The sequence below is a fragment of the Oryctolagus cuniculus genome, chromosome 15 (genome assembly GCF_051225735.1).
Source record: "Oryctolagus cuniculus isolate XC-2025 breed Fujian yellow rabbit chromosome 15, ASM5122573v1, whole genome shotgun sequence".
NCBI lineage: Eukaryota > Metazoa > Chordata > Mammalia > Lagomorpha > Leporidae > Oryctolagus > Oryctolagus cuniculus.
Window position 1 is genome coordinate 75027546 of NC_142881.1, and position 25605 is coordinate 75053150.

A 25605-nucleotide genomic window follows, 5' to 3' on the forward strand; every position below is an offset into this window, starting at 1 on the left:
ATGCTGTTTACAAACCATCCAATCTGTGGTATTTTTGTTATAGCAGCCCAGATGGACTCAGACACCTTGTTAGGTGGATCCTCAGCATGAAACTCCCTCGAATATGTATAAGGTGCTGTATGTGTGCTCCACAGTGAGGAGCATGTGGCCAAGATGGATTTGTTCTAGGACATCTCTGCCTGAGTGAACCTTGCGTTGAGCTAGTCCTCATTCACCTACAGTCTTCCCTCCCATCTTCTGTGTGAAATTATTATACAAAATTAATTCACTTAGTAACAATGGCTGAATCCAATAACACTGAATTTTTAACCTGCTGTTTCCTAACCAGTTTCCCAGAAATTGCATTCTACAGGGCCTGGTGCTCCTCCTTTCAGTTCAATGTAATTCTCAACAATGTGTAAGCAGAAATGAGAGGTTGTTAAACAGATTTTTTAAAACATGGCTTTATTGTGCAACATAAAGCAGAAGCCACATCTGAGATGGGTATGCTGAAGAAGCTGGCTTCTGTGGAGGTAGATATGCACACAGCCTCGCAGGCTGTAGAGTTTTGTGCAAGCCAAGGTTGTACAGGCTTTGTGCTTAGAACTGAAATCAGTGTGATGTCCAGACCAGGATGTTACTGGAATGTTCTCTCTCCAGCACTGGCTAGTGACCAGGTGATGCTGGGGTTGTGACTGTGAGAGCCTGCTGGGCATCCCTCAGTGGGAGAGACCCCATCTATTGTAAATGGTGTAATCGGGGATCGGAGTTGGGCTGTCCTTGAGAAGTCAGCAGCTCTCCTGGGAGCAGCTCTGTGGTGCTGCATCTTGAATCACATCTCAGCTCTTGGGTGGCTTTCAAGAGACAGCAGATGGCCTTTCTATGCCACATCAGAGTCAGAACACCCTCACTCAGCTTTGGGGCAGAGCTGATCTGCCATTGATGTTGGCTGCACTAAGATATCAGTCAACTTGGTTTTAGTGACATGTACATGGCATCTTTTGTAGACAAAGTCAGATCTATATTATACACCATGAGCACTGGCAAATTTCTATGGGGTGCTTATGTGCTTGGCACTTTAATAGGTACAAGAGTAATTCAAAGGGTTTGTAGAAATGAAATTAAAAGGTGAGTTCCTTTTAGTGCCAACAAAATTTGAAATCTATGCATAGTTTTTTCATAGAATGCATTTCCCATGAACTTTTTGAAGATCCTTCATATACATGGATTTCAACTTTTCCCCAAAATTTATTTATTTACTTGAAATGCAGAGTGACAGAAAGAAAGAAAGAGAGAGAGAGAGAGAGAGAGACCTTCCACCTGTTGGTTCACTCCCCCCAAAAGGCTACAACAGAAAGGTCTGGTCCAGGTTGAAGCCAGGAGCCAAGAACTCCGTCTGAGTCACCCATGTGGGAAGCAGGGATTCAAGTACTTGGGCCATCAGTGACTGCTTTCCAGGGAGCTCAATAAGAAGCAGAGTAGCCAGGACTCAAACAGGCACTCCGCCATGGGATGTCGTCAGTCCATGCAATAGTTTAGCCTGCTGCCCCTGAATTTCAACTTTTAGTGCTGAAACAAACTCATCTTTTCATTCTGTTTTCCATGGACTTTTTGAAGTGCTCTCATAATTGTGAGCACGACGCAATCTAATTTATATTTTACAATAACTGTATGTGAGGGTAATATGTTATCTCCATATTTCAGAAAAGAAAATATGGAGGCATAAAGGTGATAATTAGCTTCTTGATCAAGATCCTAAGACAGAGAAATAGCAAAGCTGTGTCTTCCTCAGAGCTTGTTGGGCCCGGACATCTGAGGCCCACCCTGGAGGTGAAAAAATGTTGGCATCTCATACATGGATTCTCACTTATTTGCCCAACTCATAACTATTTATGGAACAGGTACTGGACCAAATGTTCAGAATAGAGTAGTAAACAATAAAGACAAGTTTTTCCTTCTGTATGAAAAGGCAACATGGGTAGGCATGACTGGAATTCACTTAAAATTACATAAATAACTATTTCAATGCATTTATGATCAGGGTCATGGATTAGCAGAGGGACATGGGGCAGCCCAGGACATCAGAGGTGTCTGAAAAGGGGGCCCTGGAACTGGGACCTAAAGCTGGGCATGTATTAGCCTCACAAGGGAAGTGAGGAGCACATCAGTGAAGAAGCAGCATGTGTGCAGGGGCCCAGAGATGCCGCCAAGGTAGAAGCTCAGCAACACAGAGCTCCACATCACGGGACCACAGAGGGCCAGGCAGAGGGAGCAGGGAGCAGGGATGAGCCCAGGAAGAGCCCCAGAATCCATAGGGATAGTGGAGGGAAGCAGAGACCAGTTCCCAGACTACACACATTGTCAGAGATCTTGTAAGGCTGAAGGCGGCCAAGGGCTCTGGGTTTGCTTGTTTGTTTCAAAATCACTTTGAATGTAACCAATGAGAGTGCATGAACACTTTGCAACAGGGCATTTTCCCTTTGCCTGAGTGATCCTCTCTTATTGAATGTAAGGGAGAAGGAAGTGCTCAAAACATCCTCAGTAGTCAGGAAATCAATTATGCCAGATTTTCCAGAATATAGCTAGAAAATATAATATTGTTGAATATTAAATACACTGGATATAGGCACTACAACAATTTGGTTTCTTTAAGATTTATTTATTTGAAATTCAGAGTTACACAGGGTGAGGAGAGAGAGAGAGAGAGAGCGAGAGAGAGAGAGAGAGTATGCTATCTTCCATTCACTCCCCAGATGGCCTCAATAGCTAAGGCTGGGCCAGGCTAAAGCCAGGAGTTAGGACCTCCATTTATGTCTCCTATGTGGGTGTCAGGGGCCCAACTACCTGGGTCATCTTCTGCTGCTTTCCCAGGAGCATCAGCAGGGAGCCAGATCAGAAGTGGAACAGCTGGGACTTGAACTGGCTTCCATATGGGATACCGGCATTGCACCATAACACTGGCTCCCTGATTGTATTTTTTATTTTTTAAGCAACTATTTTTTAAAAATTAACTTTTTAAAATAATTTTAAACAATTTCAGCAAGAATATGAAATTCCACATACTTATGTGTTGAATCATTATGCATATACAATGTGCAATGTTCCATCAAATAAAGATACATATCCTTTCAAGTATTTAACATTTCTTTGTAGTGTAAATATCCACAACTTAATTTTCTAGTTTTTTAAAAAATATTTACTTATTTGAAAGGAAGAGTTACAAAGAGGCAGAGGCAGACTGTCAGGAGTGTAGTAATGGCATGGAGGCTGTGCTGGTCCCAATAAGGCTTTTAATTATGCAGTAGTGAAATCACACATTGAATTTGCATAACACAACACACTGGAAAAACCAACCACCCAAGGTTCCCAAGGGACCTCCAGTGTTATCAGGACTTGCCTTAGCCACAGAGGGCAGAGTTGTACAGCCTCTGCAGGGGTGGTGCTCAGCCAGAAAGCACAGGTCTCTAAGGGTGATTACAGTCCCAGTGTCTGGCTAGTGTTTTGGCTTCAAAGGGGCAGAGTCTCCACTCAGAGAGAGCAAGGCCTCAAGGCCTGGTGAGCACAGGGCTGGCTGGGAGAACTCTCACAGTAAGATCTGAATGCGGTGGGTTAACATGGAGCTTCTGTGAGGTTGCACTCAGAAAAATCTGTTCCCAGAGTCCCCACTGGCCTCCTCAGTCTGTGTTTTTATATATTTTTGAACAGTCAGTGTAGGGTCCTGAGGAAGGAATGTGTAGGCCATGGTTGGTTTGTATCAAGTTCATATAGATCTCCTGCATTTGGCTTGTCTCTTGCTTATTTTTGTTAATGTTATGGTGAAGTTGTTTAATTTTAGCTCCTACACACACACACACACACACACACAAACATAGGTCTTCCATGTGCTAGCTCACTCCCTAAATGGCTGCAATGGTTGGAGCTTTGCCGATCTGAAGCCAGGAGCCCGGAGCTTCTTCCAGGTCTCCCACACAGATGCAGGGACCTAAGGACTTGGGCCATCTTCTACTGCTTTCCCAGGCCATAGCAGAGAGCTGGATCAGAAGTGGAGCAGTCAGGTCTCGAACCGGTGCCTTATGGGATGCCGGCACTGCAGGCAGCAGTTTTACCCACCACAACACAGCACTGGTCCCTCTAAGCTTTTTTTTTTTTTTAACAGATAAATGCATAGTACATGAACATTATCTATAGTCACCTAGTGTGCAATAGAAACAGAACTTCTAACTCCCACCCCGCTATAACTTAGTGTCTGTCAATCAACCTTCCCCCAATCTTCCCTCCCCCAATCCTCCCCAGCCTCTCATAACCACCATCATATTTTTAACTTGTATATTATCACCTACACATTAGATCCCACATATGTGTGAGACCATGCAGTATTTGTCTTTAATTAAGGGGTTTTTTTTTTTGTTTTTTTTTTGTTTTTTTTTTGTTTTTTTTTTGTTTTTTTTTTTTAACAGAAGACATAGTTAACAAGACCAGCAGACACGGATGCCTGTAAAAGACTGTCTTTGGAACTAGAGCTTGGAGCAGGCAAAATGACAGCACTGGATTTGGTAACCAATGAACAAAGGCACTGGTACAAAGCCCCTGTTGAGACTATTAGAACAGCATTCACAAAATGAATAGGTCACATCACATAAAAGACAATTCTTATTGTCATTCCACAAAAGAGAAAAACTAAGCAGGCCATTCAGCTTGAATTAGTGTTATCAGTCATGGAAAAAGACAACAGATTGCAAAACAATAAGCTGACGTTTAGTGCTTATGATCCTCGCCTTGTTCATTGGAATTAAGTTTGCTGACATGAAAGGCGATGGTTAGGTCTATTTCTGGGGAAGGAACACATGGTGCTCCCTCTAACAGCATGGAATCACAATGGGCCACTTAAATCTGAATGGTGCTTTGATACCTGCCTGTGATTTCAGTTGTGTGATCTCCTTTAATCCTTTCAAAATTATATTAGTCAGAAAATTATATTAGTCAGAAAAGATGAACCTTCTTCATCAAAAAGCACAGAGGGATTTAGGCAACCCCAAAGGTCAGAGCACAGGATTCAAATTTCGATCTTCTTCTGACTTAAAAACAGCCATGTTGGGGCCGGCGCTGTGGCATAGTGGATGAGGCTGCCGCCTGCAGTGCTAGCATCCCATATGGGGGCTGGTTCCAGTCCCAGCTGCTCCACCTCCAATCCAGCTCTCTGCTATAGCCTGGGAAACAGTGGAAGATGACCCAAGTCCTTGGGCCTCTGCACCCTCGTGGAAGACTGGAATGAAGCTCCTGGATCCTGGTCCAGCCCTGGCCATTGCAGCCAGTTGGGGAATGAACCAGTGGGTGGAAGACCTCTCTCTCTCTCTCTGACTCTGCCTCTCTGTAACTCTGCCTTTCAAATAAATAAATGCATCCTTAAAAAAAAAAAAAAAAAAAAAAAAACCAAAAAAAAACATGTTTCTACTCTGTTACAGTCATTCAGCCCTGCTTACTAATTTGATCTTCCCCTGACTTAAAAATAGCCATACCTCTGTGGCTTCACAGTTGTCTTACTCTGTTTATTCAACCAAATTTAAAATAGTCAAGGTTACAAGACAGATCATAACTTGGGCTGATGATCCACATATATAATTAATGAAGCATTCATGTTTATACTCTGTAATGTGTTCCTTCCGAACAATAAAAGCCAAATGAAGCAACAGAAAAGTAGAAAAATGGGGAAAAGTGACAATTGGAAGAAATAGAAATGGAAACTTTCAGAAATATATCAAAAATATGTTCTGTCATAGTAAGAATTCAAAATAATTGAACATGGCATGGTACATCATTATCAGTTTTATCAGTTTGATAAAGACCAGGATGTTTGGTAATATTCAATGTTCAATCTTTATGTAGTATTTGGATTTTATGTGATGCTTTATTTTGTTAATTAGAATACAGCAGAGACAACAATTTGTCTTCCATTGACTAAAAAGCAGTGCATAAAGTATTTTCTATCAACCAAGACCAAGAACTTGTCCCAGAAGAGAGTGAGGTTTTGACCTCAGCTCTCACTTCTACCAGAGAAGAGTTGTTTGCATATGAAGACTTTCAATATGGGTTCATAACCAAAGACTTCCCAGGACACCCTGATAGGGAGCCAGGATGAAGAACCACAGGTAGGCCAGTGCCACAGCTTGCTATGCTAATCCCCGGGTTCTAGTCCCAGCCAGGGCACCGGCTTCTGTCCCAGTTGTTCCTCTTCCAGTCCAGCTCTCTGCTGTGGCCCGGGAGTGCAGTGGAGGATGGCCCAGGTCCTTGGGCCCTGCACCCGCATGGGAGACCAGGAAGAAGCACCTAGCTCCTGGCTTCGGATCAGTGCAGCATGCCAGCTGCGACGCACTGGCCGTGGCAGCCACTTGGGGGGTGAACCAATGGAAAAAGGAAGACCTTTCTCTCTGTCTCTCTCTCTCTCTCTCTCTCTCTCTCTCTCTCACTAACTCTGCCTGTCAAAACAAAACAAAACAAATAACCACAGGTCTACCCCACCAGCCCCACTGGACATGAGAAGGGCAACAAGCCACTTCCCTCCAGGTTGTTCATGCTACTGTCAATTTCTTCTATCTTAAAAGAGAAGTGATGTTCTCTTTGGAAAGTTTCTATATAGACTTGTTATCATTAATAAGATGACATTTATACAATAAAAGAGTTCTTTTAAAAATCTCATTTTGTTCTTTCAAGGAAGAAGAGGAGGGAGGAAGGAGAAAGAAAAAAAATCAGATTAACAGAAAATAAAGGTGTTGGAAAATCTCCGTTGCTTTGGAAAGATCCCAGACACTGTGGGAAGCTGTTTTGGATGTAAATCTCCTTTCCCTCTAAGTAGCTATGTGACCACATATACTTTGCATAATGTAATTTGCATAAACTATATCAATACTTTGGAGCTTCTATGAGAATGAAAAAAAAAAAAAAAAAAAACCTCAAAGGCCCCTATGGCTTCTCCTGTTTGCGTAGCATCCATTCTCCTGTTTCTGGGAAGAGGCTCTTGCTTGACTTCCCAAACCCTGAGATCAGAAGTTGGAAGCTCACACTAAGCTCTTCCCATTGGTCCACACTGTTGTGATTCAACGCCCCCTTATTTTTCCTTTGCTATCTCTAGAAACAAGAAACCAGAGGCCAGAGGTTTTACACTGAGGAAGAGGCCCAGGTTTCAAACACCAGCACCCAGTCTGTCTGTTCCATCCTTCATGGTCCTACCTGTTTCTCTGATCCCCGCAGTTTATATCTGATAGCTTGGGTAGCCAATGAGACTCTCCCTTGGATTCCAGCCCAATTTTCCTAGGGAATAAAAAAAATGGGTCAGACCCACCCCCCTTCTTAGACCATGGAGCTTTGGTGGGAGCCGCACAGGAATATCACTACTAAGGCACCCACTGCTCCCACAGAGATGCGGGGAGGGGCATGCTCAGGGAAGAAGATGCAAGGAAAATGAACAGGTAGGTGCTCATCAGAGAGAGCCGCCTGCCAGTGGAGTGGTAGGAAGGGCAGAAGAAGAAGCACACCAGGATCACTTCCAAGAACAATGGAGAGTGGCTAGGAGTGACAATGGCTGCCCTGTGATCAGTTCCAGGAGGATTGACAGGAGTCTGTGTTAAACCAGGAGGCAGTCCTAAGTAACGCTGACAAGAGTGGCTTATGTGAATTGATAAGAAGACATCAGAATGACTGCATCCCATGAGACAAGAATGCCAGGAAGTGAAGCAGAATGTGCGTGCAAAGATTTGACATCACATTTTCCTTTGTAAAGAATGACCATGGACATAGACCAATAGCAGCTAGACCTTTTAATCCCTGTGCTCTATTGCCTGATGCTGGTGAGAGAATAGGCCACGGGCTGGCACGGGAAAAAGGGTTGCATTTCATGCACTTTAGTGAATCAGGAACTTTTGTATGCTCATAATATTAAATTCACATGGCAGTGCAGCAGATTAAGCCTGCAACACTGGCATGCCACATGGGTGCCTGTTTGAGTCCCAGATGTTCCACTTCCAATCCAGCTCCCTGCTAATGTGCCTGGAAAGGCAGTGGAAGATGGCCCAAGTTCGTAGGCCCTTGCACCCATGCCGGAGACCCAGATGAACCTCCTGGCTCCTGGCTTTGGCCCAACCCAGTCATGGCCATTGTGGCCATTTGGTGAATCAACCAGTGGATGGAAGATAGCTCTCTCATTCTCTGCCTGTCTCTCTCTCTCTCTCTCTCTCTCTCTGTCTCTCTCTCTCTGTTTATATTCGCACTATCTTGGCCTCTCAACTAAAGAAAGAACCTGGAGGAAGAATGGAAAGGGAAAGGCAAGCACACAATAGTCAGTGCTTGTTGTACAGCACGCACACAAAACCCTGACGCTCTGCAGAGTGAATTGTCATTGAGTTGGGATTTGCCTGGGGATCAGAGAAAAAAGTACCCACGCTGCCTGGGGGAAATTGACTAGCAGGGTCAAACAGCTTATTTGGGGATTTCACTGACACCTTAGCTCTCCCCACAGGAGGAACTGTGGATGTTGTGGTTAAAAGCAGACTCCAGAGCTTGGGTTCACTCCTTACCAGTTGTGTTATCTCAGGTAGGTTATTTAAACTATTAAAGGTTCTGGCTGGAAGATTTGCTAAAAAGATCCACACAGGAGGTACTTCACATCCTACCTAATAGATTTTTTTTCTTTTTTTAACAGGCAGAGTGAACAATGAGAGAGAGAGAGACAGAGAGAAAGGTCTTCCTTTGCTATTGGTTCATCCCCCAATGGCTGCTGTGGCCGGTTCACCGCACTGATCTGAAGCCAGGAGCCAGGTGCTTCTCCTGGTCTCCCATGCCAGTGGTGCAGGGCCCAAGCACTTGGGCCATCCTCCACTGCACTCCCGGGCCATAGCAGGGAGCTGGCCTGGAAGAGGGGCAACCGGGACAGAATCTGACTCCCCGACCAGGACTAGAACCCGGTGTGCCGGTCCTGCAAGCAGAGGATTAGCCTAGTGAGCTGTGGCGCCAGCCCCTAGTAGATGTTTAATGGACAACTATTGTGCAAAGAGATTCAAGGCCCCAGGTATCCAGATATTAGTGTTTTTAACTTAGGTAACTTTTTATATGTTTGATTGGTTTCATTGTTTATTTTATTGTATATTTTATTGTTTATTATCTGCCACTTGGTCATCCAAAATAGCACAGCTCAGGGCGAGCATTGTGTTGTAGCAGGTTAAGCTGCCACTTGCAATGTCAGCATTCCATAGTAGAGTGCTGGTTCAAGTCCTGGCTGCTCTGCCTCAAATCCAACTCCCTGCTAATGTACCAGGGAAAGTAGCCGATGATGGTCCAAGTCCTTGGGCCCCAGCTACCATGTGGTGTACCAGTTGGAGTTCCAGTCTCCCAGCTTCATCCTGGCTCAGACCTAGCTGTTGCAGTCATTTAAGGAGTGAACCAGTAGATGGACCCTCTCTCTCTCTCTCTCCCCTCCCCTTTCCCCACATACACACACTTTTGCTTTTCCAATAAATAAATAAATAAATCTCAAAACAGCTGTGGTCTCTGAGAAGGAGAGTGTCTCCTACAGCATCCAACAGCCTTTCCTTGGTGGGTGAGGTCCACATTTCTGAAACCTCTTGGGACAAGGCTTACTGGTTGCAATATTCTCACCAATATCACAGAGCAGATTCGATGTTCTTGAGAGAAGGAGTGAATAAGGGATGTTGTGTCCCCCAACACCATGAATTGTGTGGAGGAGAAACATCATTCCCGTGGCTATCAGGAAAATCAACACACCCCAACTGGGCTACAGACGCTACTCTCTGGTCCTGTTGGGCTGTATCGTGAAGACCATGGCTGCACGGGCTTGTAGGTGCCATGAGGGGATGTGTGGCATGTTCTCCCCTGCAGGGCTGGAGGATGTGAGGTTAGTGAGACCATTTGGTCTGGCCCTGCCAAGGCAAGTCCAGGCAGGACTCAAAGTTCCATGAATCTACAGCAGGCCTTTTAAGTGGATACTGCTGTACGGCCTGGGAATGATGCTGTAAATATCCACATGGCCCTTATTGGGGGAAAAAGGTTCCCCAAACCTGCTTATTAGCTGGTCACTGCTATCAGCTGTGTGGGGTGTTCTTTCAGTGGTGAGTTTGCCTGTAGGTAGGTGCATAGTGACACAATTTGAACACATGCGCTTAAAAAGATGAGATTATTCCACGTGAACCATCCTGCAAGATTCCTTCTTTTCACTCAAAAGTGTATCTTAGGGTCTTTGTAATGGGTAGAGAGGCCCATATATATATTTTAATGATTTTACAATAATCCATTTTATGGCTATCAAATAATTAAGTGAAGCACTTTTTTACAGGCAATGTTTAGGTTGCTTCCTCATTTTGGCTATTATAATCAGTGAAGCAGTAAACATTCTTGTATATGAATTTTAATATACTGGTGTAATTGCCTTTACATTTTGATTAATGGACACGTTCTTTCTAAAACCTGTCACCAACTGGCATGTCCTCCAACAGTCTGTGAGAGCACCCATTATTCTAAACCCTCACTGGCACTTCCTGTCATCCTGCATTTATTTAAGACTTCCACTCTGACAACCCAACAATGTAACATTTAATCTTAATTTAAAAATGCATTTTCTTGTCTACTTGTGAAGATACACATTCATGTATTTATTTGTCATTGCATAGCCCCATCTTTGACATTTGTACATTTTATGATTTGTCTTTTTTTCTTGCTGATTTTCAGCACTTTGTTTCTTTGTTTTTAAAGATTTGTATTGTTTATTTGAGAGAGTTAAAGAGAGAGAGAGAGAGGGAGGGAGAGGGAGGAAGGGAGGGAGAGACAGAGAGAAAGGTGTTTCATCTGCTGGTTCACTCCTCAAATGGCTGCAATGGCTGGAGCTGGGACAATCACAAGCCAGGAGCCAAGAGCTTCCTCTGGGTCTCCCATGTGGGCACAGGGGCCCAAGGACGTGGGCCATCCTCCACAGTTTTCCCATGCCATAGCAGAGAGCTGGATGGGAAGAGGAACAGCTGGGACTTGAACCAGCACCCTCTATGCCACAGCATCGGCCCCAATACTTTGTTTCATACACCAATCCATTTTACACACACACACACACATGCACACACACACATGTATGTGTGTGTATTTTTTTAGCCTTTGTCATAAAAATGTTAATTTCTATAGCCAATTGTGTCCCTCTTTTGCCTTAGTTTTGCATGTTTGGCAATTTGTTCAAGTATTCTTTTACTCTGTTATGAAGGTATTCGTCTATGTTCTGTCACAATTTTCATTTTCATGGCAGATGTTTAATTCATACGCAAATTCTTTGGAGCTATGCTATCTAATTTTTATTTCTTTTGTATAATCTCTACATGTAAAGTGTTTAAGATTTATTTATTAATTCATTTGAAATGCAATGTGACACAGTGAGAGGGAGAGGCAGAGAGACAGATCTTGCATCTGCTGGTTCACTCCCCAAATGGCTGCAACAGCCAGGACTGGGCCGAGAACTCCATCCTGTTCTCCCACATAGGTGGCAGGGGCTCAAGTAGTTGGGTCATATTTCACTGTCTCCCCAGCTGAATCAGAAGTAGAAAAGGGGCTGGCACTGTGGCTTAGTGGGTAAAGCCGCCACCTGCAGTGCTGGTTCGAGTCCCGGCTGCTCCACTTCTGATCCAGCTCTCTGCTATGGCCTAGGAAAGCAGTGGAAGATGGCCCAAGTACTTTTGCCCACATACTTGTGTGAGAGACCCAGAAGAAGGTCCAGCCTCCTGGCTTTGGATTGGCTCAGCTCCAACCATTGCAGCCATTTGGGGAGTGAACCAGAGGATGTAAGACCTCGCTCTCTGCCTCCTCTCTCTCTCTCTCTCTGCCTCTCTGTAACTCTGCCTTCCAAAATAAATAAATAAATCTTTGAAAAAAAAAAAAGAAGTAGCGAAGCTGGGACTGGAATTGGCACTTTTATGGGAAGCTGGATCACAAGCAGTGGCTTAACTTGCTGTACCACAAAGCCACTGGCTTCAGACACTGGCTTTTGTAGACCTAATCTCCAGGTTTCCTGCTTTGTGTCTTTTAATCCTTTATTTCTTTGACTATTTAAGCTTTATGCCGGACTATTTTTAAAGGTTTAACTTCTAAATCAATAAAATAATCTTTACCCACGGCAATTCTGCCATCCAACTTTGTATTGTTATTCTAACAGTTAATCTTAATAATTGCACTTTTGTTTTCTGCTTTTCTGAGAATCCTTTCATCTATATGGAAATATGAGCACAAAATAGGTAAAGTCCCTCTGCGGTCCATATAACGGATTCCCTTGGTGTTGCTACTCCTTTCTGTTTATTTTGATTTTCTCCTTTGATTTCTCCCTTTCATGATCTTACATTTTTTCAGTAGTACTTTTTTCCTTCAGTGTTGGTGATTTCTTTTGCTTGCTCATTTGCATGCATCAAGGAGCTTAGAGATTCAGAATGATTACTGTCCAGGGGACACATGTGACACTACTGTCATAGCAGTGACTGCTGAGGCCACCGTGTCCAGCGTTCAGGAAGGTATGAGCAGGCAAGTTTCCTCACAGAGGCACCTAGGGAGCTACTGCAGACCACGTGTTGGCTGCCCAGTGCTCACAGTGAGCCCCCAGCCATCCCACTACAGCGCCACCTGGCGGAACTCCGGCCATCTGTAGAGAGATGTCCTGCGGACATTATCCAGTTGGAAAATGGCAACAACAGAAGGGTTGAGAGCAAGGAGTTGCAGCAGCCATCCTGTAGCCCTCTAATTAATGACGCAGTAAAACAGTCTCACACTGGGATCCTTGCTGCTGCTTTCTATGACTTGGTTTTAAAAGGATTCTTTTGGACAAACAACACTTGAGATGCCTCCCTGTTGTTTTTATAGGTTTTATATATATAGTTTTATCAGGTTCAGGGATCAGTGTTATTCCATTAACTTAATATTTTCTAGAATCACTCCACATTTTTTCACTTCAATGGCAATTTTTTATTTTAAAGATTTACTTATGTATTTGAAAGTGAGAGTTACACAGAGAGAGGAGAAGCAGAGAGACAGAGAGGTCTTCCATCCATTGGTTCACTCCCATTTGGCCACGACGGCCAGAGCTGCGCCAATCCAAAGCCAAGAGCCAGGGGCTTCTTCCAGGTCTTTCACGATGGTGCAGGGGCCCAAGGACTTGGGCCATCTTCCACTGTTTTCCCAGGCCATAGCAGAGAGCTGGATTGGAAGTGGAGCAGCTGGGTCTCAAACCAGCACCCATATGGGATGCCAGCATTTCAGGCCAAGGTGTTAACCTGCTGCACCACAGGTGCTGGCTCTTTGATGGCAGTTTGTAATATTTTAACACAACTGCCTGATTTCTCCTACGTTAGTAATTTCATAAGTTTTATAAGAGCTGGGAGAAAACAAAAGGGATTTCTGAATGAGAACTCACATTCTCTTCTTCCTTTCATTTTTTGAATTTGTTTATTTATAATTTATTTATTTGAAAGAGTTACAGAGAGAGGTAGACACACACACACACACACACACAGAGAGAGAGAGAGAGAGAGAGAGAGAGGTCTTCCATCCATTGGTTCACTCCCCAAAACAGCTGGAGCTGGGCCGATCTGAAGCCAGGAGCCAGGAGCTTCTTCCGAATCTCCCACATGGGTGCATGGGCCCAGTTACTGAGGCCATCCTCCATGGCTTTCCCAGGCCATTAGTTGGGAGCTGGATGGGAAGTGAAGCAGCTGGGACTATAACCAGCACCCATATGGGATGCCAGTGCTGCAGGCTGGGGCTTTAACCCCCTATGCCATAGCACCGGCCCCTTTCTTTTCATTTTTTAAATTCACAAAGTACCCCATGCTCATCCTGGGTAGAATTGTTTTGACAGAGTCTTTTGATGTGAAGACTTATTCCTCAGTTCAGTGGGTTTTTTCTTTCTTTTTTGTTTATTCATCTGTTTCAGGGTGTTTTTTTTTTAAACTCTTAAATGTGTGTCTTTAAGGATAAATACAGATAAGTAGTATGTCTTCATGGATTCTATCCATGATCTGAGACTCAGTCCATATACTTTTCTGCTAATCTCTGATTTGTTCCAAACTAGATTCATTCAGTGTTTTTTTTTTTCAAGATTTATTTATTTATTTGAAAGTCAGAGTTACACAGAGAGAGGAGGAGAGGCAGAGAGAGAGAGAGAGAGAGAGGGAATATCTGCTGGTTCACTCTCTAATTGGCTACAATGGCCAGAGCTGTGCTGATCTGAAGCCATGAGCCAGGAGGTTCTTCCAGGTCTCCCACACAGGTGCAGGGGCCTAAGGACTTGGGCCATCTTCTACTGCTTTCCCAGGCCATAGCAGAGAGCTGGATTGAATGAGGAGCAGCTGGGACTCAAACCCATGCCCTCATATAATGTCGGCACTGCAGGCAGTGGCTTTACCTGCTACGCCACAGCGCTGTTCCCTCAGTGTTTTCTATAGTTTCCAGCCTGACACCTGCTGCCTTCATAGCCTTCCTGCTTTTTTTTTGTATTCTGCATTTTCATTTGAAGGCAATATTTTCTAACTGTTCATTTTTCCCTGTGCACAATGAAACTCAGATCTTGAGTAAAGCAAAATGTTTCCTGAGGGTTTTTTTTTTGAGTTCTTAGAATATATTTGTTTTAGAAGAAAAAAACATTTGATTGTTTTCACACGTTTCTCATAATCACATGATGTGTTGCTTTTCTGTTCGCTGTCACTAAAGGGTCTCTATGTTTATCTGATAGGGAGACTGAAGATGGGTGTGACTACCTGTGTAGGTGTGCAGATACAGTTACCCCTTGCTATGGTTTGAATGTGGTTTGTCTGCAGGAAAACTCACGTTGAGGCTTACGTCCCTGACAAAATGTTACTGAGGCAGTGGTGCCTTGAAGAAAAGAGATTAGGTCTTTAAGGCAGATTAATGCAGTCCCCTGGGCTTCTAGCTCTTGCGACTCCAGCTTAGGGCTCTCCAGAGAGGGTGGTTATATGGAGTGTGGGCTCCTTGGTTCACACTGTGGCTTCCTCTCTCACCGTTGGATTTCTGGCAGTGCCTTGCTCTCATCTGCAAGGCTGGGTGAGTGAAAGGAGCATGTTGAGCCTTGTGGAACTTTTTCTTTGAGGCTGGCACCTGTAGTAGTTTGAGCAAGCAAGGGTGATGGAACGGTGTCTCTGTGTTTTGTGTTGCTGTGACAGATTACCTGAGTCACTGAAAAAGAAACAGAAGGTTGATTTAGCTCACTGGTGAGGACCTCATGCTGGGTCCTAATGTGGCAGATATTATCTCATGGGCAGGCATGTGTGGGAGAAATCACATGGTAAGAGAGGAAGCAAGAGAGGGAACCAGGGGAGCAATCTCCTACATAATAACCCACTCTGGCAAGCACTAACCTAGAACCACAAGAGGAGGAACTGTTCGAATGTTTCTTGGCCTAGTCATCTCTCTTAAAGGCCCTGCCACCCCAATACCATTGTTGCATCAGAGAATTAAGCCTACACCTCAGTTTTGGTGTGGAAAAACAACACTGAAATCATAGCAAGTGGTAAATGTATCTGCACACCCGTACACAGGTGCAACGGAGAGCTTTGCCTCTCTGCTAAAGCCTGCTCTGGCTTTTCTCCTTTTTGGGGGGTGTATACTAGCTGAGGCACATCTGGAAGACAGCCTGTTTTGTAAAAAGACAGATCCTTTCTTGGGAGGTGCCTGCCGGGACACAGCCCCTCGTTCCTCTGGTGTGGCAGCCACAAGGGCAGGTCCACTGTGCCGGTTACCACTGGCCCTGGCGGGGCCACAGCTGCACTCAGCCAAAGGTTGCCTTCGGCTCTGCTCTCAGAACTCAGCACTGAAACTGAGATTCTGCTGGACGCTCTCCACCCGCCCCTGTGCATGGGCAGCTCTGCAACACTGGGCTGATCCTTTATTTTATGCTGAGCTTTCACGCCAGCCTTCGGACTCTTAAGGTGTTCCTTAGCTTCAGGCACCAGGCTTCCTTAGTTTCAAGTAGTGGTATGTGCTTCTCCCAATTTAATATTTCATTATTCATTTCAGTGGAGTTGTTAAAAGGATGTTAAGTGCACAGCTTTAAAATCGCCCTGTGAACCGAAAGCCCTACTGATTCTGTGTGCATCCACGTCAGTCATGCTGTCTTCTTACCTGGGTTTGCATTTGTTTTTGTGTTGTTTGGATGCTTTGAAAATCCTTCTCTGATCAACTAGTGCCCTGTAAATCTCCCCTCTGTATTCCTTATGTCATTTTATTGAATTTTCATCTCTGTCTTTCATTTGCTTAAGGCGTTCTCCTCTTGTTTCACTCAGGATACGTCCTCTGTGTTATTGAGAATGCCACGCTCTTTGATCTCTTGTTCTCATAATGCTGTTGACAATTCCTCTCTTAGGAGTTGTTGGGTGAAGGGTGATGCTCTTTTTGTCTTTTTGCCATTCATAATGAAACAATGTTGAAAGAAAGCGAGGTAATTAAGTTTTAAACTTACATAATTAAAATATTTCCTTAGGGGCCAGCTCTGTGGTATAGTACATTAATCCTCTGCCTATGGCTCCAAGCATCCTACACAGGTGCTAGTTCAAGTCCTGGCTGTTCCACTTCCTATCCAGATCCCTAATGCACCTAGGAAAGCAGTGGAAGATGGTACAAGTGTTTGGGCCCCTGGATCCATGTGTGGGAACCTGGAAGAAGCTCCTGGCTTCACAAAGGCCTGGCTCCAGGTGTTATGGCCATCTGGGAAGTGAACCAGTGGATCGACTTCTCCTTGTGTGTCTCCCTCTCTCTCTCTCACTGCCTTTCAAATAAATAAATCTTTAAAAATTTTATCTATTAAGAGAAAAATTGATTTTATTGTATTAGAATGTTCTGATATAGAAATACTACATAAAACAGTAACAAATCAAATTCAATGAGATACTGAAAAGTTACTATGTCAAGAACAGGTGGCCGACGCCATGGCTCAATAGGCTAATCCTCCACCTAGCGGCGCCTGCACACTGGGTTCTAGTCCCGGTCAGGGCACCAGATTCTGTCCCGGTTGCCCCTCTTCCAGGCCAGCTCTCTGCTGTGGCCCGGGAGTGCAGTGGAGGATGGCCCAAGTGCTTGGGCCCTGCACCCCATGGGAGACCAGGAGAAGCACCTGGCTCCTGCCTTCGGATAGGCGTGGTGCACTGGCCACAGCGCACCGGCCATGGCGGCCATTGGAGGGTGAACCAACGGCAAAGGAAGACCTTTCTCTCTGTCTCTTTCTCTCTCTCACTGTCCACTCTGCCTGTCAAAAAAAAAAAAAACAGATAATATTTATCAAGATCCATAATGTTCATTTGACATTTGACAATAAATCAGTGTTATCACACTTTCATAAAACAAAGGAGAAAAATCATGTGATGACTATCACATATGTAAACAAAGCATTTTTGATAACATTCTATACTCATGTCAAAACATAGCAAACGGGCATTTACAAAAACTTCTGCAGTAAAAATAATATTTATTTTTATTATACTTAAAGATTTATTTCTACTTATTTGATAAGCAGAGACACAGACAGGACAGAGGCAAGACACAGAGGGAAAGGTATCTTCTATCTACTGGTTTGCTCCCCAAAATGACCACAAGGGCCAGGGCCTATCCATGCCAAAACCAGGAGCCCAGAGCTCTGCCCAGGTCTCCCCTGTGGGTGGCAGTGGCCCAGGTACCTGGGGTATCTTCTGCTCCTTTCCCAGGTGCTAAGACTTGAACAAGTGCTCTAATGGAATGCTGATGTTGCAAGCAGTAACTTAATCTGCTGTGCCACAGTGCAAGTCTCAATCAAATAATTATCTACTCAAACCACCTTGTATGTTTCAGTTGTCATCTGTACTACATCTTCTTGCCTTAAAAGGTAACAATTTATAGTGCTTGCTTTAAAAAGTATATGGATTTTTAAAGAAGTTAACATAAAAAGTAGCCAATTATTTATCATTTCAAGTGTTCTTATTTGCAAAGGCTCAGGTTTCTCTCTGATATTTTTTACAGGCTGAAAGAATGTCTGTGACATTTCTTGTGCTATAGTCCTATCGGCAGTAAATTCAAATTGTTTCCCTTCATCCAAACATATCTATTTTGCTCTCATTTATTAAAATGTCTTTGCTGCCTATGGAATTCTGGGTCAACAAATATCTTTTTCTTTCTTTCTTTTGTTCTTTTTCTTTTTTTTTTTTCTTTTTTTTTTGGACAGGCAGAGTGGACAATGAGAGAGAGAGACAGAGAGAAAGGTCTTTCTTTTTCCATTGGTTCACCCCCCCCCCCCAGTGGCCACTGTGGCCAGCGCACTGCGGCTGGTGCACTGCAGCCGGTGCACCTCGCTGATCCAAAGCCAGGAGCCAGGTGCTTTTCCTGATCTCCCATTTGGGTGCAGGGCCCAAGGACTTGGGCCATCCTCCACTGCACTCCCAGGCCACAGCAGAGAGCTGGCCTGGAAGAGGAGCAACAGGGACAGAATCCAGCACCCTGACTGGGACTAGAACCTGGGGTGCAGGTGCCACAGGTGGAAGATTAACCTATTGAGCCGCGGCTCAATTTATCTTGTTGCATGAGAGATTTCTCTGATTTTTTCAGATGAATCAGATAAACAGAAGTATATATTTATGGTATACAACATGAAGTCCTTGAAATATGTCTACATTGTGAAATGGTTCAATCAAACTGAATAATACAAGTGTTACTTTACATAGTCAAGAACACTTAAAATCAGCCTTTTCTGAACATTCTCAAGTGTAAAATACATTGTTATTAACTACAGTCACTGTGTTGTAATATAGATCTCCTGAGCTAGTCTATCTTGTTCAGCTGAAATTCCTCATCTTTTGCCCAGTATCTCCCTGCTTTTCTCCTCCCATAACAGAACGTTGACAGTTTAACAACCTTTAACAGAGGTCATCCCACTGTTCTCTGATCACCACAGTTTTGAGTCGGAAGTCAACCGTCCTTCAAGTTATTACTTTCCTGCATGTAATGCAGTGATACAACCTGGTTGCTCTCACAGTTTTGCTCTTTGTATTGTTTTCTGCAATTTGATTATGATACGCCAAGGTAGGGTGCTCCACAAAGGTATGATGTTCAGGGTTTCCTGGGATGCTTGAATCTAATTGCTTTTGAACAAATTTGGGAATAATTCTTTCAATATTTGTGCCCTCCTTTCTCTCGTCCTCTCTTCTGGGACTCTAGTTGTTTGTTTTTTTTTTTTGTTGTTGTTGTTGTGTTTTTTTTTTTTGACTCTTATAAATTGTCTCTCAGGGCCTTAAATTCCATTTGACCTATTGTTTTAATAATTTTTATATTGCAAGAAGCATATTGACATATTTTTGTGTTCATTGATTCATTTCTGTCCTTGCTATGCCATAATTAAACCCATATGTTGATAAGCATATTTTAATTAAAAGATTTTACAGATCTGGAATATCAAATTTGTTGTTTTTGTTAATATTTTGGTGATATTGCTATCTTTACTGTGTTTTATTGGTTTATTTTCCTGTGTATTCTTTTTTTTTTTTTTTTTTTTTTTTGACAGGCAGAGTGGACAGTGAGAGAGAGAGAGACAGAGAGAAAGGTCTTCCTTTGCCATTGGTTCACCCTCCAATGGCCGCTGCGGCCGGTGCACCACGCTGATCTGAAGGCAGGAGCCAGGTGCTTCCTCCTGGTCTCCCATGGGGTGCAGGGCCCAAGCACTTGGGCCATCCTCCACTGCACTCCCAGGCGACAGCAGAGAGCTGGCCTGGAAGAGGGGCAACTGGGAGAGAATCCAGTGCCCCGACCGGAACTAGAACCTGGTGTGCCGGCGCCACAAGGCGGAGGATTAGCCTAGTGAGCCGCGGTGCCGGCTCCTGTGTATTCTTATAATATGCTCTTAAATACCCTTTTCTGATATTTCTAGCACCTAATAATTTCCAGGGTGGCAGATGTTATTTATCTTTTAAATTTTAAAATTAAAAAGTAAACTTACAACTATAACAAGAAAGATTATTTAGGAAAAGCACTTTCATGTTGCCTTCTATTTTACATGTGTGAATTGGTGTATAACAGAATACTGAAATGAAAATTCTTACCAAAACACTGATACACTATAGATGCTGTTTATAAAACGAAGTTTACCAGATCCAAAAGCAGGATTTTAAAGTAAGTCATCAGGAATTGATGTTTTCTGGCTTGTGTTGCCAAGAACGATGAATCTGCCTCAGACCTAGCTTGGGCTCCTGTACCTGTGAGGGAGACTCAGAAAAAGCTCCTGGCTTTGGATTGGCCTGGTACTGGCTGTTGTGGCCATCTGAGGAACGAACCATTGGATGAAAAACCTCTTTCTCTGTCTCTCCCTCTCTCTGTCTGTAACTCTGCCTATCAAATAAATAAATGAATCTTTCAAAAAATAAACTGAAACTAAAGATTTGAGACAGTCACAAGCAACCTTTGCCAGGTCAGAGACCCCAAAGACACCTGATATAGTGGAAGCTCTAGAAAGAACTTTGATGTTCTTTTTGTTCTCCTGTCTTCCAGGAATGACTAATAAAGAGAGAAGAATCCTGGGACTCCATTCTTCAAATAACCAATGTTACTTCTGGAAATTATTGTTATTTTTATTATTTCAATAATAATAATATTATTTATTATTTCAGAGGCACAGAGAGAGAGAGAGAAAGAGAAAGACAGCAAGCTAGTATCCATCTGTTGGTTCATTCACTAAGTTTCCACAACAGCTGAGGCTGGGCCAGGCTAAAGCTGGGAGCCAGGAATTCAATCCTGGTCTTCCACATGGGTGACAGGGGCCCCAGCCATTTCAGCCATCACCCTCTGCCTCCCAGAGTCTGCATTAGAGCATGAAATTAGAATCACAAACTCAAACCTAGTGCTCCAACATGGAATAGGGGTATCATAACTGGTATCCTAATTGCTATGTCAAATACCTGTCCTAGAAACTGTGATTGATTTATTACTTACACACACAGAGAGAAAGAGAGAGAGAGAGAGAGAGAGAGAGAGAGCAGAGAGAGAGAGCTCCTCCACTGGATCACTCCCCAAATGCCCACAGTGCTACATGTACAGGTCTGGGCCAGGGCAGATGCTGGGATCCAGGAACTCAGTTCAAGTCTCCTGCATCCTGCATAGGTGGCAGGAACCCAGTGACTTGAGTTGTCATAACTACTTTCCAGGGACTAAATCAGCAAGAAGCTGGAGTCAGGAATTAGAACTGGAAATTGAATCCAGAAATTCTGATGTGAGATGCAGACATTTTAACCTTTAGGCTAAAGATCCACCCCTCTTAAAATTTTGAAACTTGACATCCTAACTAGGAATTGTGTCTTTGTCTGTGAAGTGAAGAAACAAGATATTAATGTTCTTAAGAGTGAAGCAGTCCGCTATGGGCCTAACCAATATCAAGATACAGTGAGGATCATACACTAATTAATTCTTTTTATAGACTACTGCAATCTGTGCCTGTGCAATGCCCGGACCTTATGCACATTCGCAAAGAGAAGAGGGAGCAATTGATTTTGTCTGAGGATCCTGGACAGCAGCAGCAAGAGTGTGACATTTCCAGTGAGCCTTGGCCAAATTTAATAATGAAGCAAGCAAGCACTGGGAGCAGAAACATACCATCTTTGAAATCCCAGTGTGTGACAGGCAACAAAGAGAATTAAGGAACCTGCAGACAGTACGGTTTGGATGAGGACAAAGGTGAACTTGCAAAACGGGCCTGAAGCTGGTATAATCAAAATACTTGGAACCAAGAAATATTTATCAAAAAAATGAGGTAGGAGAATGCTATGAAGTTTCTACTATTGGGGACTTTTAGGAAAATATTTGTGTTTTAGGATAGTCATCCTGTCAGCACACTGCAGGAAAAGTTGCGAGGCAGAAGCGTGTTTGTAGACCACTGGGTGTGCAGCAGGGGTAAGGAAGAGGTGGTGCAAGTGGGGTTGCGAGCCTGGGGGCCAGCAGATGAGTGAGGCATAGCTGTGAGCAGTGCTCAGGTCTGCAGCTGGATCCTGAGACTGCAGTGCAACACCGATTGCAGGAGGAGCTTTCGGTCCATGGTGGTGGACAATGAGCTGACTCTGATGTCGGTGTCAACTCACCTGTAAACTCTCTGAATGCAGGTGTTCCAAAGGCAATGAGATTTTCTTGGCTCGGGAGCTAAGAGTTGTAGAGAAAAAAAAAGGCATTTTCAAGTGTAATTTCAATGATGGGCACAGAGAGACAGGGAGGGAGAGAGCGGGCTGGTTACACAGGTGCCACTTTCAAATGGATGAGCTGAAAGAAGGGGAGATGCAGAGACAATGTGAACATAGGCAGAGGGGGGAAAATTACTTAGAGGCGCCTTCTGCAGCTCCTGCAGTGCTGAAGAGCAGCACTGATGGGGAACAGCTGAAACAAAGTCTGCTTCCTTGTCTCTGTGCCCTTTGGCCAACTTTAATTAATTTAGATCTCAAGATAACACTAGGCAATTGTGTAAGAAAAATTGGATAGATAAAACGAAATGCAAATAACCTTTTTGCAGATGATCTGCAATGGAGTTGCGAATGCTTTCTCTTGGCCTGTGCTATTTCCTTTCCAAACTACTTTCTTTGTTTTGTCTTAAAGACAGAGGTGAGAACAGCTGACCAATCATGGAGCACTTCAGCACTGTTTTCTTGTCATTTGTGGTCATTTAAGTTTGCACTTGTTTGTCAACTGATTAACATGGGGTGGGAGAAGGGGCAGTAGGTTGGAAGTGGAACATTGGAATTTGAGTACCAGTTTAACTGCTTCTTAGATGTATGACTTTGGTCAATATTTTTTTAAGATTCCTTTTATTTTATTTGAAAGGTAGAGTTAGAGAGAGAGAGAGAGAGAGAGATTTCTATTCTATCTGCTGGTTCACTCCCCAAATGGCCAGAGCTGGGGCCAGGCCAAAGCCGACAGCCAGAAACTTCTTCCAGGTCTCCCATGTGGGTGCAAGGGCCCAAGCACCAGGGCCATCTGCTGCTCCTTTCCCAAACACATCAGTGGGGAGCTAGATCAGAAGTAGAGCAGCCTGGACTTGAACCAGCGCCCATATGGGATGCTGGTGTCATAGGCAGTGGCTGGAGCTAGGCCAATCCAAAGCTAGGAGCCAGGAGTTTCTCCCCTTTTCCACTGCTTTCCCAGGACATAGCAGAAAGCTGGATCAGAAGTGGAATAGCTGGGACTAGAACTGGTGCCCATATGAGGTGCCTGCACTGCAGGCGGAGGCTTAGCCACTATGTCACAGCACCTACCCCTATATTTATTAATTATTTGACAAACACACATAGACTGGAGGAGACAGGGAAAGCTCCCACCTGCTGATTCACTCCCCAAATGAGCGTAACATCCAGGACTGGGGGGTCACAGCATTGCATTGTGTGTGTGTGTGTGTGTGTGTGAGAGAGAGAGAGAGAGAGAGAGAGAGAGAGAGAGAAGAGAGAGAAGGGGGGGTGTTGGAGATAAATACATATTGTTTATCTAAAGCTACCTCATTCATTTAAAAAGCCATTTTCATGTCACCTCAGTGTTGTTTAATAAACTAATCATTTGGTTTAATTCAAGGTTCCAACTCCTTACCAGAACTGATTTTTCCTTTGGTGGAGGTTTCATTTGGCCTCCAGGGAGGTTGGCAAGGGAATTCTACTTCCCATGAGGGTTCCTGTTCCTCTTGGCAGGTTCCTGTGACATCTGGTGATGAGCACCATGCTGCCTGGACACTGGGCACCTGGCTAGCACCAGTCACTCAAGCTCATGGCTTATGAAATCAAAGGCCTATTCTTATAGCATGGTTCCCTGATGCTGCTAACTCATGTGATGTTCCCTTGTATTTCTGTTTGTACAGCGTGAGGCTCACAGCTGGGGAAGGGACAGGAGACACCCTCCTCATCTGCTTCTTCTTCCTGGGGGCATCACCCCAGCAGCACTTCCTACATGCCAGGGCACTTTCTTCCCGAAGCAGCAGCTGGAGCCGCTTTGCAGTTTCTCGGACACTTGCAGAGCCAACATTCTTCTGTGTGTCTCAGAGGCACCAGCACCCACCAGATACTGTCTCCTTGGAGGATTGGCCTGGGCCCCTGAGTCCTGCCCTCTGGGCTCAAGCACCAACACCGGGTAAGTTTTAACTCTGCTTGGCCCCTTCTTTAAAACTTCTAAATCTGCATAACTCTAATGTTTCACTTTGTTCCCTGATCTAGTGTGGGCACTGCTTCCTCATGTTCTACCTCAGTGACGCATCATTCAAGATGTTGTATCTGCTCCACAAATCCATATGCTCAACATCCTCTGTTAAATTTACTTTCATGAGGACACTGCCAAAAGCTCACGGAAAACGGAAGTGAAAGATGCGTGTAGGAGTGGTCATTTGGCACCTGGCCCAGCTGACACCTGCATTCCCACATTAGAGCAGTTAGATTTGAGCACTGACTCAGCTCCTGACTCCCGCTTCCTGGAGCTCAAGTGGTTGGGTTCCTGCCACTCATGGAGGAGACCTGGATTGGGATCCAGCTCTAGATTTTGGCCCTGGCCATTGTAGCTATTTGGGGAGTGAAGCAAAGGACAAGAACATCTCTCTCTTTCTCTCTCTCCCTCCCTGCCCCCCAACAAATAGATAACAATTTAACATAAGGTCATTTTATTTTGGTGCACAAAGTTTTTGAAATCCATGCATACAATGGGGGTCTTCAACAAGTTCATGGACAACGCACGTTGTGAAAACTGTGCGTAGATAATTTCCCTCTCCTGACTGATCAAGCTCCACTGAATTGGCATGGCTACCATGGAGTGCACTAACTTAGCCGTTTGTTGGCAGGACAGTGATCCTGTGACAGAAGTGGTGACTGTGTGCATGCGTGTCTATCTGAACACACACAAGCTCAGGTGCGATTGGTGCACATACCTGTACTCAGCAGAGTGCCCTCCAGCCCAGAGAAAGGGGGAACAGGGCACTGCTCAGGACCCAGATAGGGAGGATAAGTAAGTTCCAGACTAAAACAGTTACACACACCCCTGCACAGCAGACTTCTGAAACCTGAACTCAATGTGTGGCCCCTGAGCCAAAAGCATCAGCATCACCTGGGAGCTTGTTAGACACAAACATGCAGGCTGCACCTCCAGTCTGCTGAATTAGGGTCTGTGTCTAACCAGGGGTGCTTTTCATGTACACTAAATGTTGGCAAAGACTGTACTAGAAATGGTGCAGCACAGGGATGGAACAAATGCCGGAGGAAGCAAAACTCATGCATTGAATCTGTATCCATTTCCAATCCCTGCCACTCACCTGTTTCCCATTTCCTTTGCCCTCTGAAATACCCACCATGATACAGCAGTTCTGAATCCCACAGGTGGAAAAGCACATGTTGGGAGTTTGGCCTTGTGTGTTCAGTGTGTGTGTGTTAGACCAGGTGAGGCAGCAGTAACACCTGGAGGAGCATAAGTTTCAGGGGTTTTCAAAAAGTCTGCAGAAAATGTGAGTTATGAAGAAATTTCAAACATTTTGCATTGAAAGAAAGTCATCATTTAATTTCATTTTCCACAAACTTTCTGTACATCATATACGGTGGTGGATAATCATTTCTGTTTTGATTTGTTTAAAGGAAA

The 25605-nt window shown here is 44.2% G+C and overlaps 1 long non-coding RNA gene across 1 annotated transcript in view; it reads left to right on the forward strand.

Moving 5' to 3' along the window:
• The window catches only part of LOC149122075 (uncharacterized), a 28489-nt gene extending 4375 nt beyond the window's left edge, over window positions 1-24114 (forward strand). The window contains exon 3 of the long non-coding RNA XR_016221727.1: window positions 23852-24114. This is a non-coding gene — a long non-coding RNA (uncharacterized LOC149122075). The remainder of the gene's footprint in view (window positions 1-23851) is intronic.
• The last annotated feature ends 1491 nt before the right edge of the window (window positions 24115-25605 follow it).